Source organism: Meriones unguiculatus, chromosome 17 (assembly GCF_030254825.1).
Source record: "Meriones unguiculatus strain TT.TT164.6M chromosome 17, Bangor_MerUng_6.1, whole genome shotgun sequence".
NCBI lineage: Eukaryota > Metazoa > Chordata > Mammalia > Rodentia > Muridae > Meriones > Meriones unguiculatus.
The window spans coordinates 28,235,238-28,247,954 of NC_083364.1; the positions used below are offsets into that span (position 1 = coordinate 28,235,238).

Genomic DNA, 12,717 nt, shown 5'->3' on the forward strand with positions numbered 1-12,717 from the left:
TAGACCTTGGCACGGCTATGTCAAGGACCCCAGTGCCTCAGACCTATGGGGATGGTCAGAGTAGGAATGCTGAGAGGGTATACAGAAAGTATCAACTATGGCCTCCTCCTCCCAGAGGACTACAGCCTCAGGCTCTGAGACTACTCTCTCTCTCCACACACACACACGCACAGACACACACATACACATATATACACAGACACAGACACACACAATAAACCTGCATCTTTGATTCACACGTATACAATAAAATAAATGTGCTGAGTCTCTGGGCTGCTGATGGGTCTCCATCAGGGCACACAGCCTACCGGATGCCAGCTTTTCTGTATGTGTGCCCATGTGTCTGTTTTTTGTTTGTTTGTTTCCTCATTCCCTGCCCAAGTTAGGACAACCCCTAAGCTGTACAGATCAGCCACATCTTGTAATTATCAAGGTACATTAGACAGATTTCACACTTAGCCTAAGACCCTTGCTTTTTACTGCTTCACCATCTCCTCCATTCATTTATTTATCCAGTGACCACATTTACTATGCCTGCTATATGCTGCAAAGGCTTCACCATGGTTCTTCATCTAAAGCGCTCACTGTATAGGTGGGGGGATGGGATGTGGGCACAAATGACAGCCTTAGGTGACCCGGTAAAGTAGTACAAGGTATTCATAGACAAGCAGACACAGGAACTCAGCGAGGAGGAGGAGGGATTAATTCCAGACCCTGCGACAGAGGAGAAGGAAAGTTTAGCAAAGGTTCTGCCTGCTCCGGGAAACGAAGTTGCCTTGACGGAGTGTGGGAACCTGCAGTTTTCATAGGCTTGGTCTCTGGCTTTCTCGGTTGGTTTTTTTGTTTGTTTGTTTGTTTGGTTGGTTGGTTGTTTTTGATTGTTTTTCTTTGCTTCTGCTTTTGTTTTTCCTGTGTAGCTCTGGAGTGTCTCTCACCTTTGTCATAATTCTCCTCATCTCCTAGGGTCACCCCGACAGTTAGATGAAGCGATACAGGGTTGGGCACACAGGGTTCCGCACACCTCTATTGGTCCTTCTGTGAGCGCACCTGGGAGGTGCCGGGCTGGTGAGATTCCGGGGATGAGCAGGATTGCGAAAGACATGGAAGGGAAACAAGGCCTGTCCTAAGAAGGAGCAGCCTGAGCAAAGTCCTCCCAAGGGAAGAAAGTTTTCAGAGAAAGATGACTACCCTGTGTTTGTACAGTGGAGTGTGTGGGCGATCGCAGGGAGAGGTGGGGCCAGGGACGTTGGAGGCACTGGGTAAAGAAGTAGGTCACTGATCTTGGAAGGCCAGCAAGTCTGATCTTGGTAGATGAGGGTTTCTAAAGGGAAGCAAACACTACTGGGAGGAAATGAAAATTGTGTTCTATTTTCGTTTATATTTACTTTTTTATAAAAAGAAGAACATTGATTGACAACACTGCTCTTTCACCCATGTCCTACCCCTTTGTCCAGTGGCTTCTTGTTCCCTCTCCAGCTCTTCTGAGACATCGAGAGAACGGCAGGCTATGGGGGTCTGCTGTGCCCCTACAGTCAGCTTCATATGTTTACGGATTCCTTAAAGAGACTACACCAAATAAACTCTCACAAAGATGGGCCACGGTGGGACCGTTCAGATACTAACCAGGCCTGGCTTGCCGAACTCCCAGACCTGGAACATATCCTGTCTTATCGAGGTGGGATATCCAGCATCCTTTAAAGATATCTGCAAAAAACTCTGGGGATGAAGAATAAGCCCAGAACAAACAAGCAAATAAAAAGAACATGACTGACCTTTCCTTTTCCCTGATTTTGTTGTTGTTGTTGTTTTTGTTACACTTTGGGGGCTAGAGTCAGTGATGCCCTGGTCATATGGTGCAAACCATAGACCAATAAATAAATATCCAGAGAAAAAGGTTGAAAAATAGGTTTTCTGCACTATTGTTAATAGTAAAGTCCCCTGAAGATAGTGCAACGCTGTTCAGATTAATATGATTAGATGCTTTCTCATATTAATATAATCAATTCTATAATTTCCAGCTTTGATTGGTTATTATGCATGCAACATACAGGGATGTATATACTCGGATAAGTTTGCACACGAGCCATGAGTCTTTGGGGCTGCAAAGGTAAGCGTTTTTAGCTTACAGGGAAGTTTGCTCACTGCTCTGTGCTATACGGAACTGTCGCCAAGACACCTAGGCAACAGGCGTTATACTCTGAGCTGGACTGAGGGTCTCGGCTCATCTTCTCAAAGGAAATGCTGGTCAAGGAATGCAGGAGGTGGAGACTGGAGGTGACTTGCTAAAAAACAAAACAAAACAAAACTTGGCCTCTTTCTCTTCCAAAAACCTTGTTCTCTCTTCCTTACTAAGGTAAGCCACTGACCTCAAAGCATCAGCAAGAATGTTGCAGGTTATGTTCCATGAACCAGGCTTCCTGCTGCGCAGGACAGGGGGCTCAGCTGGAAAACTTCAGCTCTTTCTTTTCCTCCTGATTTCTTGCCATAGGAGAAGCCATCCCTGAGCTCCCACCTGTGATCTGAGATGGTCAGGCTTGACTTGTGATGTGGGAATCCTGTGCTCTCCGCTGCTCTAAGGAGACCACAGGTAGACCCCTCGCAGGTCAGGATTCCGGACTCAGGCAGCCTTTGTCTTGATCCGAGCTTGCTCAGCTGCAACTGAGGGCTACTTAGTTTCCTTAAGCCACAGGGTCTTCATCTGTAAAGCGGAGATCATCTGCACACCTGTGAGGCAGCGTGAGACCAGTGTGATCCTCGACACAAGAGTACACTGCCTAGGAATATGAATTCTGCTCCTCACAAGGGCATGAACTGGGGCACGATCTGAGGGGCTGGGTTGGAGCCCGAGTCGTCTTCCAGGAATGTAAATCCTTCCCTCTTCTTTAGTAATATGCAAAACAGAAGAACACAGGCCTCTTCTGGGGAACAGCAGTTACCTTAAGCCACCCACCCTCTTCCAGGTCGTGTGGTACCTCTTTTCTCTCTGGCCTTTGCTATGGTCTCTCCCGAGAAATTATGAAGCCAGTGGCCTGTACAGTAATGCCTGGGTACCTAGGTGACCCTGGGTGCACTGCCAAACCTTGCGCATTTTAAGTTTCCGTAGGCTTACTAGCTTCTACATGTTTTAATTTCCTGAAAGAAAAATTAAAAGAAAAAAAAGTACATGCTAATAATCAAATTCAGAACTTTGGAATGTAAAGCAATACTCTTGAGTTTTTACAGGGTGGAATTTGCCAAATTAAAAAAAAAAAAAAAGAAAGAAAAAAAGAAAAGACTGGGTAGCAAGGATAAGGATAAGCCCTGGTCAGTCATAGCCACTGCTTTTATTTCAAGTATAAGCAAGGATAAAGGAAGCTAGAGCAGGAAGAGTGGCAATCATCAAGCCATCGTATCAATAACTCACTTATCTGGGTCAGAGAATGCCTAAAAGGCTTCCCTCTCCAACCGTAACAACAACAATACGGTTCTTGAGCGGGTCCTTAATCATTTCTCTTCTCTTTTAATCTCCTAGCACTTCCAGTGATAAAGAACCAAGGCTCCGAGACTCTCAGATCCCAGATTAAAACACACTGCTGAGGAGTCAGCCTTGAGGCTCGAGCCTCCTCCCCCTGCCCCACTCATGTGACTTCCACAGGGCAACTAGGAGTCTTTTAAGGTCCTTCCTTTCCTCGCTCAGCCTTTTGTCTTTTGTCAAGACGTCCTCCCTGCTAATTTCTCTGCCTAAGAAGTTTTGTACAGTATCCAGTCTATTGTTTCTTAGAAACAACGGGTGTTCTCTCTACCTCACCTGGGGGTGTCCAACACCTAACCCAGAAACTTGGATGTGCTAAGGGCCCAGCCCCTGAATGCTAAATTAACCACACCTGCTGACTAAATGTCTTGCAAGCTCCTGTGCATCTCTTGAATTCCTAGCTTTCCTAATCCTAGCTTAGGGCTTTGGATGTAGCCTTCACTTTTGAAACTCTGTAGAATCATAAACTCTTAGCCAGATTCTTAGAGCGAACAAATCTTCCTGTTTAGCTAACTACAGGGTTCTTGAAGGAAAAGGTTCAGATCGCCTATGAGTCCCCAGCGGATTGCTCATGAGACCCGGGTCAGCGCTGGGCAGAGTGGGTGTATGTGCCCACGCTCACATGGCTGCCTGCGTTTTGGTAAGAGCTGGTGGGACAGGTTGGCATCAGTAGGTGCCTTGCCAGAAGCTAATTGGTAAGAGACAGGAGCTGATAGCTAAAGCCTAGCCCTTCCCTGGCTAATCAAACGCCTCTTTCACAATCTTGAGACTGTCTCACAGATGTTTTTGCAGATTCCTTGAAGCCAGAAAGTCCATTTCTGAAGGGGCTGAGCTGGAGATGAAAGGTTATCACTTCAAATGACTTGTGTAAAGTGGCTCACTGTCAAGTAGGAGCCAATGCTGGGGCCTCTGTGAGCAGCTGGTTCTGAACAGGCACAAACCTAGAAACCTAGCTAATGGAAGCATTAGAGAGGCAGTTTGCCTCAATGAGAGAAGCCGGGCACAGTGGCGCAAGCTTGCAATCCCAGCACTCAAGAGGCAGTCAAATCTCTGTGAGTTTGAGGCCAGCCTGGTCTACACAGTGAGTCCAGAATAGCCACAGCTACACAGAGAAACCCTGTCTTGAAAAACCAAAAAACAACAATAACCCCCCACCAAAGAAAGAAAGAAAGAAAGAAAGAAAGAAAGAAAGAAAGAAAGAAAGAAAGAAAGAAAGAAAGAAAGAAAGAAAGAAGAGTGAAGGGCACTGTGATCAAGGGCTGTGTGCCTGGAAAGGTGGGTACATTAAAGGCTACTCTCACAATCCAAGGGACAAGAGCTGGTTGGTACCAGTAATCCCAACACTCAAGAGACAGAAGCTGGGGGATCGGAAGTTCAACGTCATCCTCAGCTATATAAATAGTTTAGACTATAAGAGACCCTCATCTTAGAGAATAAAACAAAGCAGCAACAAAGAAAGACTATGATTAAAAATAAGTTAATCTATGGAGATGAAAACCAACTCTTCATCATTTTCAGCCTTTTGGACTCTGTAATTCAAATGTTAAAGGTTTATTCTAAGAAAAGAGCTGAAATTAGGGGGAAATGGAAGAAACAAGGTATTACTAGAAGCAAAAGTGGAATCCAGGTAACCTCACAGTCCCACAATGATATCTGGAATGCTGATAAAAATTAGAATGTACGAATAGTGTAATGCTTTGAAGTTATTTGGATCTGTTATTCTCAAGACCACATTGATATTACTCATTGTGTGAGGCTCTCAGCAAAGATCAGAACGCAAAGGCATATTTGTGCTGCGTGTCCAAAACTGAGGGGCGGGGGTGTGGGGGGAGGTAATGCTTTTTGGGAAAAGACAGGAAAGAATGAAAATAGATGGTTTGTAAAGATAGTAAGCTTGTGGGTGGCTTTTTATTTCCATAATCATGGTATTATGTTTTTGTATAATTTTAAAAAAACTTATGTTAATCAGAAACTTTGAATAACACCTTAACAAAAATGTGCTGAACACCGCAGCCGTCCGGGAGAAACTAACTTTCAAGATGCTCTGTTCAGACTTTGCACAGATGAGTCCAGGGAAGATGTCTCTCGCTGGCTACAAGTTTGAAATTGCACTTATGAAAGATGAAATCTTTTGCACTGCGGATGGGCATATAGAAGATGTGGATCCAGGCATAGACTTAAATATAACTTCCCTTCAAAGATAGACCTCTCACATCAAACGTCTGATGCAAAATTATGCCTGTACAGGAAGATTGGGGAAGATCATGAATGTATGATTTCAGTGTCCTGGAAAACGCATGGGAACTTAGAATCAAGGCAGACTGGGTTTAAGACACGCATGTGGAAGACACTTCTGGTCTTGTTTCCAAATGATTCCCAGCTATCCACACACCACCTGTCACCCCCAGGGCTCCGTGTCTCTTTGCTGAGTATCCTTTAAAACGTGTTAGAAACCTGAAAAGCCATACAAGACTCTCATACAAGACTAGGGTCTGTGTTCTTCCTAAATACCAAGGTCATTAAGAAGGAAATTGTCATGGTCCAAATCCCAAACACTCCCTGCTTCACCCCTGAAGTCTCCAGAGGTCCTGCTTCTCCAGCTATCAGAAAGAAATTCAAGAGCTTTCCCAAAGGCCAGGATACCAGGCCTTCTCAAGTCGCTTGCCTGAAAGAATGGCAACTGGAATTGTCAATAGAGTCATTATACCAACACATACTTCAAAATGAGCTCATTATGTCATATCTGTTTTTCAGAAAGTTTCAAAATTCTAAAGTCTACAATATTTATTAACTTTTCTCCAGTTTTTTTTAAACAGGCTTCAATAAAATAAAACATGAAAACAGTATTGTGTTGCTTAATTTGCTCAGGCTTTTGTTTATTGGATGGAATATCATGATCTATAGTACCTGGAAAATGCATTCTACAGCTTGATGGCTATTTCTATCTTATCTCTTGATGGGTATAATATCTTATCTCTCTTGTGATCACAAGAATGTTTTGTTTTCTTACATTTTTACTATGTTTTGGCATATTTGACTGAATGTCCTAATTCATAAAAAAAAATTGTTTTACTTAAAAAAAACCTTACAAGTAAAAAGCATTAAAATTTGATCTCTTTGTAATATTTGACAATATTAGTAGCAAACAATAATTTATGCCAAATAGCAGGAGATAGTATACATTCAAAACTAATTTTATTTTCAACTAAAGACCACAACTTTTTGAGGCGCTTCCAGTTTTGCTTGATTCTTTTAATAGATCTATCTCTGATGAATTTTAATAAAATGGCTTTAACCAAATTATCTGCTGTGTATCTAGGATGTTTCTCAGGCCAAATGAATACATGTTTTTGTTTTTTCAACACCCTTGAACATACCCTCAAAATGGAAATAAAGAAAAGTATAATCTTTCACTTGACTTGATAGATATGATTTCAGGCTTTTAAGGTTTTAATTGAAGCTCAACTTTCAATAATGATATAAATATGATTTATGAATCACGTATGGTCCACAAAATACTCTTGAATTTGGGTCTAGAATTCCAGTTTAGAGACTTTTAATCTTACTTTTCTTTCTTTTTCTTTTTGCTGTTGCTCACATTACTGATATAATAGTTAGCCTTGCTTTAGTCAAGCTTTGAGATAAATCAATAAAACTGAAAATGCTGATTTAGCTTTTTATTTCAATCAAAGCCTGTACTTATTTCTCCTGCCCCCGCCTCCACCCTGTCCCGGTGTAACACCAATGAAGTTAGTTTCGCCATCTTTCTTCTCTCTTTGATGCAGGACAGTGATGTGCATGCTTGTTGTTGGCTGTTTAACGTGACTTTGCCCCTGGAACAATCTAGGTCAATTTGTTAATGAAAACTCATCTCGTTCCTTCTTATTTGTCTTACATGTTTGGACATTTCGATTCCCCTTCCAAATTATCTACTAAATCCAGAATTTATAAAAAAGAAAAAAACAAACAAAAAACAAAAAACAAAATATCCAGATAAGATAGATGTAATGGTTCTTCTATTTGTGCTTTGCCAGATCACTCCTGAATAGTAATATTTTTTCCTTATGGGGCAAACCCAGCATGTATTTATGAGTGAAAATTCCTGAAAAGAAGCTGTGCCTGTAAGGAGTTTCTCTGTCCTCAGAAACTGATGGACTGATTGGAATTTCAGTATTGTGGAGAGATTCTAATTTTTTATGTTCAGAGGCTAATTACTTTATTTTGGAACAGCTACCTGTTGCCCCACTCTGTATCTGAGCTAACACCTTGTGAAAAACGAATAAAAACCTGTTAGACGCTACATTAACTAAGCAGGACACTAACTTCCCCTAGTCTGAGAGCTAAGAATGTCATCAGTTAACATACTGGACCTACAGAATAGTTTCCTGTCTCACTGTACCTGCCTCTCTGATGTACCCACAAACACATTGGTACTCACCATTGTCGCTTAAAATGGCTCCAGAATAAACGATCTCTTGTTCCGATTGAAATGGAAGCTGCGGTTTGAACAGCAGCACAATCAAGGAGTTGTCACATTCCTGATTGTGGATTTTCATCTTTTCAATGGTCCAGCACGCGGGCTCTAGCTCCCATGCATTCATGTTATCCCAAGAGTCAACAAGGAACAGTCTGTAGTGCTGCGTCTTGGAACTGCAAAATTCAGTAGGATAGGTATAGCAGGTCCACGTCCATCTCACGACAATGAGTTCACAGCGCAGCCTGTGGTCAGCGAAGGAGCACCAGTGTCACTGTGTCCACACTGCCACACTTGGACTTCTCTACACACAAAGCACTGTGCTCATCTCATCAGTTCTTTTAAGGAACTGGCCAGTTCACTGAACCATTTCTTTTTCTCTTCAAACTTCCTTCTCCATAAAGTCCCCTGGTGCTTTTCCCCGCCCACCTCTTTCTTTAGGGAAAAGTTGTATTTAGGCTTCTGCATTTCTCTCAACATCTCTACCTCTCTACTTTCACTAATCTAAAGCTGTGCTCTGCAATAGGCCGCCACTGAGCCTCAGTTGGCTGACATGAAATAAGTGTTCATCTCCAGTTCACCATCTGCATTGTCTGAACACAAATGCACAGCGTTTCCAGGGTGGCAGAGAGTGCCATCAGAGAATGCTGATCTAAGGAATCAGACTACATTTTCATTAAAATGTAAATGAAAGTCAATGTAAAAGAGCAAATTAAAATTACTCTTCATACACATTTCTTCGAAAATATTTTAAATATTAAAAAATTATGAATTAAGATCCCCAGGAAATCTATAAACAAACTATAGTTAAAAGATACCAGTGTCTTAAAATAAAAATTCCTTGAGTAAAGCCAAGTTTTAAATTTAAGATTTTGAAAATCAAATCTGTTTCAGCTAGATCTTTAAGCAAGAGTTGAACCACTTCACAACTCCAATACCTAATGGCTACTTAGTTGAAAATGTCATGGATCTCTATCATTTCTGGTCTACAGGTCCTATTGCTTTAAAAGTAATATGACTTGCTAAATTTACAAAATTTCCCTTAGCTGCCTCGTGGAACAGTTGGACATCTCTGCTAATTCACGATCATCTCAAGAGTCACAGATTAGAAAATTCAGAGAGAAAGAAAGCAGGCATCAAGTTTGCTGTTAGCGACCATCTACACATGTATGCTATTTAGTTAAAGGAAGCACGTAATCCACTGATTGCTTTACTCCTGTCTCTGAAGCATTCTACTCTCTCCTTAACCATCTCCCCAAAGCCACAAGTAGATCACCTTGCAACCATTCCCAGCTGCTTGCTGTTTCTGCGACACAGAACAAATGAGCAGATCTGAAGGCCTGAGAAGGGCCTGTCACAATAACAAATAGTTTGGGTTAGGAACCGGATCCCAAAATACTGAAATGGCCACACCTTCTCTTTCAGGTTCATGTGCTTTTGTGCTTAGTATACCCAGTGGTGTTTATCTTGAGGGGCCCGAAGCAACAAGCCTTTCTGCCTGCTGGTGAGAGCTGGCTCAGTGGTGGAGTGGAGCCGGTTGGTCAGATCCAGCACACCGAATTGCTGGACACTTCCATGTGCTTCACAGAGCACTGTGCTTTCATTGCCCCAGCTAGAAGCCTTAGTGAGGAAGCAGTGACCTTTCTGTCCATTTCACCTGAGATTTACAGGAGTTAAGTGGTTTGCCCAGGATAACACAGCTGATTAGCAACAGATGCCAATTCAGAATTGGAAGTCTCTGAGGGCAAAGCTCTTTGCATAACTATCTACTATCCTATCCCTCGAAACTGGATACTTTGTGAAGAGGAGAGTCTCTAGGCCCCTGAGCTCGTCATGTGAGGCCTGAAGGTGAGCCGAAAGCTGCCTTATTTTATGGCTGAAGAAAGTGGCTGACAATGGCGAGGGGGTGAGAGGATTTATTGAGAGAAGGAGTGTGGTTGTGGGGGAGTAGCCTCCACCCTCACAGAGATCTAGTCACGTCTTCCCTCTGTTTGCAATTCTCCGTTTGTTCCTTGGTGTTGTGGGGCAGGTCCGACTCCTCAGTGTCTTATTATTGATGCCTTCATTTTGCCTCCATCAGCCAATTTAGTTGAGTCTTCGTTTGCACCAACCTCCAGAAGAGCCTCCGTCTGGACAGACACCGCGCTTTTGTGTCTTCCCATGCTTTTGCATACACTCTTCTACCTACAATGCCCTCTTTCTTCTTGCCTGTCTGGAGAAAACGTGTAATTGAAACGCCACACTCTGCATTTAGTCCCGATGCACACCCTAAGGGCGTTGGTCACACACCATCTTCTTCCGCCTCCAGAATAACTTCAGCTCTCAGGTAGAGCTCTCAATGTCTCTCTAGTGTCCACTCTGTCACCAGGGAGTAAGCCTGTGACAGACAATACGTCTGCATCCTTTCTGCTCCCACCTCGAACAATCCCCGACAGAAGCAGGCTCTTGGTTGCATCCTGAGAACAGGAACAAAGAGACAAAGGTAGGTGACCCCAAGGGCCTTGCATCCTGGGAGAAGACTTTGTCCTCAGCACCCACAGCCCCCTTTGAGCAATATCCCATCCGTGGCATTGAGCCACTACTTGGGGCCATTGCACAGGAGCTTAGGGTGGAGCCAGTGTGAAAACAAACAAGGAGGACAAAAACAAGCTGTGTGTTGAAACCTTGAAGGGTTCAAACTGGCCACGCCTTCTAAGTCAGATGGGCTCTGGGTACAGTCTGAGGGGATCAGGCTGTCCCAGGTATTGGGTTTTGGGAGCAAAGCTGAAGAATGAGGAGGGAACAAAGGGAGATGTGAAACTGATTTCCTTGTTTAGTTCTTTCGTCCTTGTGAACCTGTGTTTGTCTTTCCAGACAGAGGAAACTCTGACCCTCCTCTGCTTTAATTACCTAATTATTTTGACACCTTGGGCTGTTGCATCACCTCAATGCATTGTTTGTCAAGAGCACTTCGTTGGGTGTTTCTAGGCTTTAAGAGAAGCAACTTAGAAGACAAGTTCTGACAATGAGGGAAACGTTGAACATCGGGGGAAGGGAGCCAGCAGGGGATGAAAGGGTGGGGGAAGAGAGGAAAAAGGAAATGTTCCTCGCTATGCCGGGAAGAGACTGCCTTAAGAGAGGAGTCAGGGAGGCTAGCAAAACCTGGGTGCCTAAGACTGGAAGGTTTCCCTGAGCAGGCTGCAAGGAGCGATGCAACCAAGCAGGAAAACCAGTATGTTGCAGGTCTCCTAAAGGCACACAGTGAAACATGCCTTGTTAGTCTGGGGCTATCACCGGGCTGAGAGTTTTTCTTTGCTTTGGGGTACCTTAGAAACAAAGTCAGGCTAAGTTGCTTTTCTCCCGTACACACATACCCACACACACACCCACCCACCCACACACACACACACCTACACACACACATTCCTATTTAAATGTTTTTAAGACAGAAATTGGGAGAAAGAACGCAGTCATAAAAACCGAACTGTTCAAAGAGTTACTGATGAGAACTCCAAAATCAAACATGAGCAAATATTATTTTTCAGAATTGTGAAACACAGACCAGATTGCTCCGTCCAATGGGTACTTCCCAGTACGGAGTGTAAAAAGAGCCAAACAACAGGGGTTATAGGGTGGCCGAAAGCCTGAGGACGAAACAGGGTTCAGTGATGAGGCCTAGGGTGTGCTCTAGGAGACCTGGGCTTCTTACTAGCTTGATATTGATGCCCCATGTAAATGAGCTGAGATCTTCCATCTGTGGAAGGATGATGTCTGTTGCCTCATTGTCTCAGGGAAGGGGTATCAGAGGAAAACTCTGGCCACTATTAAGTTTGCTGAATCACCCTGCAACTTCAGTTTTGCTCAATTGTCAAAGGCTTTCAAACTTAGTTTTTGGGGCAGTGAGGGCAGAGGGATAGAGTTGACAGAGTGCTCACTGTTGAGTCACGAAAGACTTGACTTCCATCCCCTGGAGCTGGAGTGTTGGTTAAGTGTACGGCTACTCTTGCAGAGAATCCAGGTTTGAATCCCAGCACCTGCACGGTGGCTCACAACTACCTGTAACTCCAGCTCCAGGAGGTCTGAGTCCTCTTCTGTCCTCCAACTCCTGGTCCTTTGGGTACCAGGCACACACATGTATTCATTCATACATGAAAATAAAACACCCATACATGTAAAGTAAAATTAATAATGATTGATGATAATGATGATAACAAAAACAATAATAGCCATGCATGGTGAGACTCAGTTGCAATCCCAGCTCTGAGGAAAGAGGGAAGGGTGGATGGCTGGAAATCATCTAAAAAGTTTACCCTAATCTGCAATGCCCAGGTCCTAGTGAGAGACCTTGATTCAAAAACATGGTGGACAACTTCTAGAGACCAGCTGAGATTGCCCTCTGGCCTTTCTGATGCATGCATACACACCTGCACCTTCTACACAAACACACACACACACACACACACACACAAGAGAGAGAAAAAATATATTCTTTTTCACTAAAAAAAAAATAGTGTACTTGTTCAACAATTATTTATTTGGTATATGCTCTGTGCCAGCTACCAGTTTAATATGAAAGTAAGCACAGGTATTTTATGGAACAGTTTGAACAATTTATATGATCTAAAAATGTACCCTAAATTATTTTCCATAAGCAGGGTGAGCTTTTGGTTGTGGTCTCTGCTCTTCCTTCCAACAACACGACACATACTGGTCTTCCTTTGCCCCTTTACACGTACATCAATGAGCAGATGCC

The 12,717-nt window shown here is 43.3% G+C and overlaps 1 long non-coding RNA gene across 2 annotated transcripts in view; it reads right to left on the reverse strand.

Moving 5' to 3' along the window:
- LOC132648516 (uncharacterized) overlaps window positions 1-12,717 on the reverse strand; it is a 221,050-nt gene that overhangs the window by 17,483 nt on the left and 190,850 nt on the right. For both annotated transcript variants that reach the window (XR_009586915.1, XR_009586914.1), the window contains one exon: window positions 7,950-10,441. This is a non-coding gene — a long non-coding RNA (uncharacterized LOC132648516). The remainder of the gene's footprint in view (window positions 1-7,949; window positions 10,442-12,717) is intronic.